The 7372-nt window shown below is 40.5% G+C and overlaps 1 long non-coding RNA gene across 5 annotated transcripts; it reads left to right on the top strand.

Moving 5' to 3' along the window:
* The first annotated feature begins 418 nt into the window (after nt 1–418).
* Nucleotides 419–2527, top strand: LOC127917598 (uncharacterized). Of its 5 annotated transcripts, none has more exons than XR_008097618.1 (5): nt 419–541; nt 775–812; nt 945–1052; nt 2329–2442; nt 2475–2527. It is a non-coding gene; the product is annotated as an uncharacterized LOC127917598 (long non-coding RNA). The 5 variants fall into 5 exon arrangements; XR_008097616.1 differs by having other exon boundaries at nt 426–541; nt 2329–2426; nt 2459–2527; XR_008097619.1 differs by lacking the exon at nt 2329–2442 and having other exon boundaries at nt 497–541; nt 945–1050; nt 2475–2519.
* Nucleotides 2528–7372: the final 4845 nt, after the last annotated feature.

Here is a 7372-nt window from a genome sequence, read left to right as displayed (position 1 = left end):
TAGTAGTGCACTATATAGGGATTAGGGTGGGGCCTGGTCTATAGTAGTGCACTATATAGGGATTAGGGTGGGTCCTGGGCTATAGTAGTGCACTATATAGGGATTAGGGTGGGTCCTGGTCTATAGTAGTGCACTATATAGGGATTAGGGTGAGTCCTGGTCTATAGTAGTGCACTATATAGGGATTAGGGTGGGTCTGGGCTACAGTAGTGCACTATATAGGGATTAGGGTAGGTCCTGGGCTATAGTAGTGCACTATATAGGGACAGGGTGGGTTTAAACCCTCTGGTTCTATGAGAGGGTGCACTGTTTCATATTGCACAGAGGACATTAAACCTTAAAGGCAGTTTGAGGATGTTCAACCTAAAGAGAGAGTACAACAGGTGTGTGTGTGTGTGTGTGTCTGTACGAGTGTGTGTCAGGGTTTCTGTAAAGGTGTGTGTGTACAGGTGTGTCTCTGTATGAGTGTGTGTCAGGGTTTCTCTAAAGGTGTGTGTGTCAGGGTCTCTGTTAAGGAGTGTGTGTCAGGGTCTCTGTTAAGGTGTGTGTACGAAGTAAATCTCTGTTAAGGTGTTTAAAGGGTCTCTGTTAAGGTGTGTGTGTGAGTGTGTACAGGCTGTTTTCTGAGTAAAGTGTGTGTCATCTGTCTCTCTGTTAAGGTGTGTGTGTGTACTGTTTCATCTCTGCAAGAGGACATGTAAGGGTCTCTGTAAAGGTGTGTTGTGTACAGAGTGTGTCTCTCTAAAGAGTGTGTGTGTCAGGGTCTCTGTTCAGGTGTGTGTGTGTGAGTGTGTGTCAGGGTCTCTGTTAAGGTGTGTGTGTACAGGTGTCTCTGTTAAGGTGTGTGTGTGTCAGGGTTTCTGTTAAGGTGTGTGTGGTGTGTCAGTGTGTGTCAGGGTCTGTTAAGGTGTGTGTGTACAGTGCGTGTCAGGGTCTCTGTTAAGGTGTGTGTGTCAGGGTCTCTGTTAAGGTGTGTGTGTGTACGAGTGTGTGTCAGGGTCTCTGTTAAGGTGTGTGTGTGTACGAGTGTGTGTCAGGGTCTCTGTTAAGGTGTGTGTGTCCAGGGTCTCTGTTAAGGTGTGTGTGTGTACAGGGTCTCTGTTAAGGTGTGTGTGTGTACAGGTGTGTCTCTAAAGAGTGTGTGTGTACAGGGTCTCTGTTAAGGTGTGTGTGTGTGTGAGTGTGTCAGGGTCTCTGTTAAGGTGTGTGTGTCAGGGTCTCTGTAAAGGTGTGTGTGTCAGGTGTCTCTCTAAAGAGTGTGTGTCAGTGGTCCGTCTGTTAAGGTGAACTTGGGAATGAACACGGGTCTCTGTTAAGGTGGTAGGTGTGGTGACGGAGGGCGGAGGCTCCGTGGGGGTGATGGGGGTCTCTGGAGGACGAGGCCGGCGGGGTGTGTGTGTCACATAGTCCACCAGAGTGCTGTCATGGTCTCTGTCACCCTGGAGGGAGGAGGGGGGAGGAGGAGGAGGGAGGAGGGGGTGTGTGGAGGGGAGGAGGGAAATGTCAGGATGTTTCCTGCATGTTCTGAAATACAGTGTTCACTGTGTGGCCAGGATAAACACGTCTGTGAATCCATATGGGTCACCCTCTCCCTTCAAGGTCCTCACCCTGTCACAAACCCCTACCCTACCCTCCACAGGCGTGTCTCTCTAACCCTCCACTCCCTCACCCTCCCCTCCCTGTCCCCCCACCCTCTCTGTTACCCCTACCCCCTACCCTCCCCCTCACAACTCACAACCCCTACCATCCCTGTCACCCCTACCATGTACCTCAGGGTCTCTGTTCTAAGGTGTGCTGCTGCAGCGTGTGAGTGTGTGTCAGGGTCTCTGTTAAGGCCTGCTGCTGTGTCTTCAGGGACTGACTCTGTTAAGGTGCATGTGACCTGACCGGACACGATCACCACCTCAGGGACATGTGTACAGGTGGAGTCTTCTGGGGAGTAGGGAGGAAGGTGACAGTGTGTACATATGAATGTCCCATCCACATGACTAGGTGACCAGGTGATATAACAGATCATATTGTATTGATGTGTAATGTATTCCTAGGCGTGTTGTTGATCATAAAGGTGTGTGTGTATTGTATTGGGTGTAATGTATTCCTATGGGGTGTGTGTTGATCTCTGTTAAGGTGTGTGTGTGTGTACAGGTGTGTCTCTAAAGGGTGTAATGTATTCCTATGGGGTTTTGTTGATAAATCATATTGTATTGGGGTGTAATGTATTCTAGGTGTAATGTATTCTAAAGGTGTGTAATGTATGATGTGTAATGTATCATGGGTCTCTGTTATAGAATCATATTGTGTGTAATGTATTCATGGGTGTCTGTTAAGGTGTGTGTCAGGGTCTCTGTTCAGGTGTGTGTGTGTACAGGTGTGTCTCTCTAAAGGTGTGTGTGTCAGGGTCTCTGTTCAGGTGTGTGTGTGTACAGGTGTGTCTCTCTAAAGGTGTGTGTGTGTACAGGCGTGTCTCTCTAAAGGTGTGTGTGTCAGGGTCTCTGTTAAGGTGTGTGTGTGTACAGGCGTGTCTCTCCCAAAGGTGTGTGTGTCAGTGAAGCCGATAGCATATTGCAGCGTGTAATGTATTCCTATGGGGTATAATGTATTCCATGGTGAATGTATTCTTGGAGGTGTAATGTACGGCGTGTTGTTGATAGAATCATATTGGGGCTTAATGACCTATGGGGTGTAATGTATTCCTGGGGTTTTGTTGATAGAATCATATTGTATTGGGGTTTAATGTATTCCTATGGAGTGTAATGTATTCGGGGTGTAATGTATTCCTATGGGGGTTTGTTGATAGAATCATATTGTATTGGGAATGTATTCCTGCTGGAATGTATTCCTATGAGGTGTAATGACGAGGGTTTGTTGAAGAATCATATTGCAGAATGTATTCCTATGGGGTTTTGTTGATAGAATCATATTGTATTGAGGCGTATTCCATGGGGTTTGTTGATAGACATATTCCTATGGGGTGTAATGTATTCCTATGGGGTGTCACCCATGGAGGGTTTAATGTATTCCTATGGGGTTTTGTTGAGAATCATATTGTATTGGGGGTAATGTATTCCTATGGAGTTTTGTTGATAGAATCATATTGGGGTTTAATGTATTCCTATGGGGTTTTTGTTGATAGAATCATATTGAGGGGTTTATGTATTCCTATGGGAGTGTTGTTGTTAGAATCATATTGTATTGGGGTGTAATGTATTCCTAGGGGGTAATGTATTCCTATGGGGTGAATAATGTATTCCTATGGGGAGGGGAATCATATTGTATTGGAATGTATTCCTATGGGGTGTTGTTGATAGAATCATATTGTATTGGAATGTAGGAATGTATTCCTATGTGTAATGTATTCCTATGGGGGTGTTCTTGATATAATCATATTGTATTGGGGTTTTGTATTCACTGTAATGTTTCCTATGGCCTATGGATAGAATCATATTGTATGCTGAATGACCATATGGTGATCACCCTCAATGTATTCCTATGGGGTGTACCTATTCCTATGGGGTTTTGTTGATCCCTCATATTGTATTGGGTGTAATGTATTCCTCCCTCCCCCTATTCCTACCCTCAATGTCCATGAGGTGTAATGTATTCCTACCCTGTAATGTATTCCTCAATGTATTCCTCCCTGTAATGTATTCCCCCATAGAATCATATTAACCCCTAATGTATTCCTACTGTAATGTATTCCTCCCTGTAATGTATTCCTATGGGGTGTTGTTGATAGAATCATATTGTATTGGGGTCAATGTATTCCCCATGGGGTGTTGTTGATAGAATCATATTGTATTGGGTGTAATGTATTCCTATGGGGTGTTGTTGATAGAATCATATTGTATTGGGTGTAATGTATTCCTATGGGGTGTTGTTGATAGAATCATATTGTATTGGGTGTAATGTATTCCTATGGGGTGTAATGTATTCCTATGGGGTGTTGTTGATAGAATCATATTGTATTGGGGTGTAATGTATTCCTATGAGGGTTTAATGTATTCCTATGGGGTGTTGTTGATATAATCATATTGTATTGGGGTGTAATGTATTCCTATGGGGTGTTGTTGATATAATCATATTGTATTGGGGTGTAATGTATTCCTATGGGGTTTTGTTGATAGAATCATATTGTATTGGGGTGTAATGTATTCCTATGGGGTGTAATGTATTCCTATGGGGTGTAATGTATTCCTATGGGGTGTAATGTATTCCTCATAGAATCATATTGTATTGGGTGTAATGTATTCCTCACCTGTAATGTATTCCATGAGGTGTAATGTATTCCTATGGGGTGTTTGTTGATAGAATCATATTGTATTGGGTTTAATGTATTCCTATAATGTATTCCTATGGGGTTTTGTTGATAGAATCATATTGTATGCTTTAATGTATTCCTATGGGGTGTAATGTATTCCTATGGGGTGTAATGTATTCCTATGGGGTTTTGTTGATAGAATCATATTGTATTGGGGTTTAATGTATTCCTATGTGTAATGTATTCCTATGGGGTGTAATGTATTCCTATGGGGTTTGTTGATAGAATCATATTGTATTGGGGTGTAATGTATTCCTATGGGGTTTTGTTGATAGAATCATATTGTATTGATGTGTAATGTATTCCTATGGGGTTTTGTTAAACACCATATTCCTATGGGGTGTAATGTATTCCTATGGGGTGTTGTCGATAGAATCATATTGTATTGGGTTTAATGTATTCCTATGGGGTTTTGTTGATAGAATCATATTGTATTGCCGTGTAATGTATTCCTATGGGGTTTTGTTGATAGAATCATATTGTATTGGGGTTTAATGTATTCCTATGGGGTTTTGTTGATAGAATCATATTGTATTGGGGTTTAATGTATTCCTATGGGGTGTTGATAGAATCATATTGTATTGGGGTGTAATGTATTCCTATGGGGTGTAATGTATTCCTATGGGGTGTAATGTATTCCTATGGGGTGTTGTTGATAGAATCATATTGTATTGGGGGTGTAATGTATTCCTATGGGGTGTTGTTGATAGAATCATATTGTATTGGGGTGTAATGTATTCTATGGGGTGTAATGTATTCCCTATTGTAATGTATTCATGGGGATATAATCATATTGTATTGAGGTTTTAATGTATTCCTATGGGGTGTAATGTATTCCTATGGGGTGTAATGTATTCCTATGCGTGTTGTTGATAGAATCATATTGTATTGGGTGTAATGTATTCCTGGGGTGTAATGTATTCCTATGGGGTGTAATGTATTCCTATGGGGTGTAATGTATTCCTATGGGGTTTTGTTGATAGAATCATATTGTATTGGGTGTAATGTATTCCTATAGGGTGTAATGTATTCCTATGGGGTGTAATGTATTCCTATGGGGTGTAATGTATTCCTATATGTAATGTATTCCTATGGGGTGTAATGTATTCCTATGGGGTGTTGTTGATAGAATCATATTGTATTGGGTGTAATGTATTCTATTGTAATGTATTCCTATGGGGTGTAATGTATTCCTGGGGTGTTGTTGATAGAATCATATTGTATTGGGGTGTAATGTATTCCTATGGGGTGTTGTTGATAGAATCATATTGTATTGGGGTGTAATGTATTCCTATGGGGTGTTGTTGATAGAATCATATTGTATTGGGTGTAATGTATTCCTATGGGGTGTAATGTATTCCTATGTGTTGTTGATAGAATCATATTGTATTGGGGTGTAATGTAATGTAATGTATTCCTATGGGGTGTTTGGGGTTGTTGATAGAATCATATTGTATTGGGTGTAATGTATTCCTATGAAATGTAATGTATTCCTATGGGGTGTAATGTATTCCTATGGGGTGTAATGTATTCCTATGGGGTATAGAATCATATTGTATTGGGTGTAATGTATTCCTATGGTGTTGTTGATAGAATCATATTGTATTGGGGTGTAATGTATTCCTATGGGGTGTAATGTATTCCTATGGGGTGTAAAGTATTCCTATGGGGTGTAATGTATTCCTAATGTATTCCTATGGGGTGTAATGTATTCCTATGGGGTGTAATGTATTCCTATGGGGTGTTGTTGATAGAATCATATTGTATTGGGGGTGTAATGTATTCCTATGGGGTGTAATGTATTCCTATGGGGTGTAATGTATTCCTATGGGGTTTTGTCCATATTGTATTGGGTTTAATGTATTCCTATGGGGTGTAAGAATCATATTGTATTCCCTATGGGGTGTAATGTATTCCTATGGGGTGTAATGTATTCCTATGGGGTGTAATGTATTCCTATGGGGTGTTGTTGATAGAATCATATTGTATTGGGTGTAATGTATTCCTATGGGGTGTAATGTATTCCTATGGGGTGTTGTTGATAGAATCATATTGTATTGGGGGTGTAATGTATTCCTATGGGGTGTAATGTATTCCTATGGGGTGTAATGTATTCCTATGGGGTGTTGTTGATAGAATCATATTGTATTGGGGTGTAATGTATTCCTATGGGGTGTTGTTGATAGAATCATATTGTATTGGGGTAATGTATTCCTATGGGGTGTTGTTGATAGAATCATATTGTATTGGGGTGTAATGTATTCCTATGGGGTGTAATGTATTCCTATGGGGTGTAATGTATTCCTTGGGGTAGAATCATATTCCTATGGGGTGTTGTATAGAATCATATTGTATTGGGTGTAATGTATTCCTATGGGGTGTAATGTATTCTATGGGGTGTAATGTATTCCTATGGGGTGTAATGTATTCCTATGGGGTGTTGTTGATAGAATCATATTGTATTGGGTGTAATGTATTCCTATGGGGTGTTGTTGATAGAATCATATTGTATTGGGTGTAATGTATTCCTATGGGGTGTAATGTATTCCTATGGGGTGTAAAGTATTCCTATGGGGTGTAATGTATTCCTATGGGGTGTAATGTATTCCTATGGGGTGTAATGTATTCCTATGGGGTGTAATGTATTCCTATGGGGTGTTGTTGATAGAATTATATTGTATTGGGGTGTAATGTATTCCTATGGGGTGTAATGTATTCCTATGGGGTGTAATGTATTCCTATGGGGGTTTAATGTATTCCTATGGGGTTTTGTTGATAGAATCATATTGTATTGGGTTTAATGTATTCCTATGGGGTGTTGTTGATAGAATCATATTGTATTGGGTAATGTAATGTGTAATGTCCTATGGGGTGTAATGTATTCCTATGGGTAATGTATTCTGTATGTTGTTGATAGAATCATATTGTATTGGGTGTAATGTATTCCTATGGGGTGTAATGTATTCCATGAATGTAGATAGAATCATATTGTATTGGGGTGTAATGTATTCCTATGGGGTGTAATGTATTCCTATGGGGTGTAATGTATTCCTA

This window comes from Oncorhynchus keta, unplaced genomic scaffold (genome assembly GCF_023373465.1).
Source record: "Oncorhynchus keta strain PuntledgeMale-10-30-2019 unplaced genomic scaffold, Oket_V2 Un_contig_1172_pilon_pilon, whole genome shotgun sequence".
Classification (NCBI taxonomy): Eukaryota; Metazoa; Chordata; class Actinopteri; order Salmoniformes; family Salmonidae; genus Oncorhynchus; species Oncorhynchus keta.
This window is presented reverse-complemented; position numbering and strand designations above follow the sequence as displayed.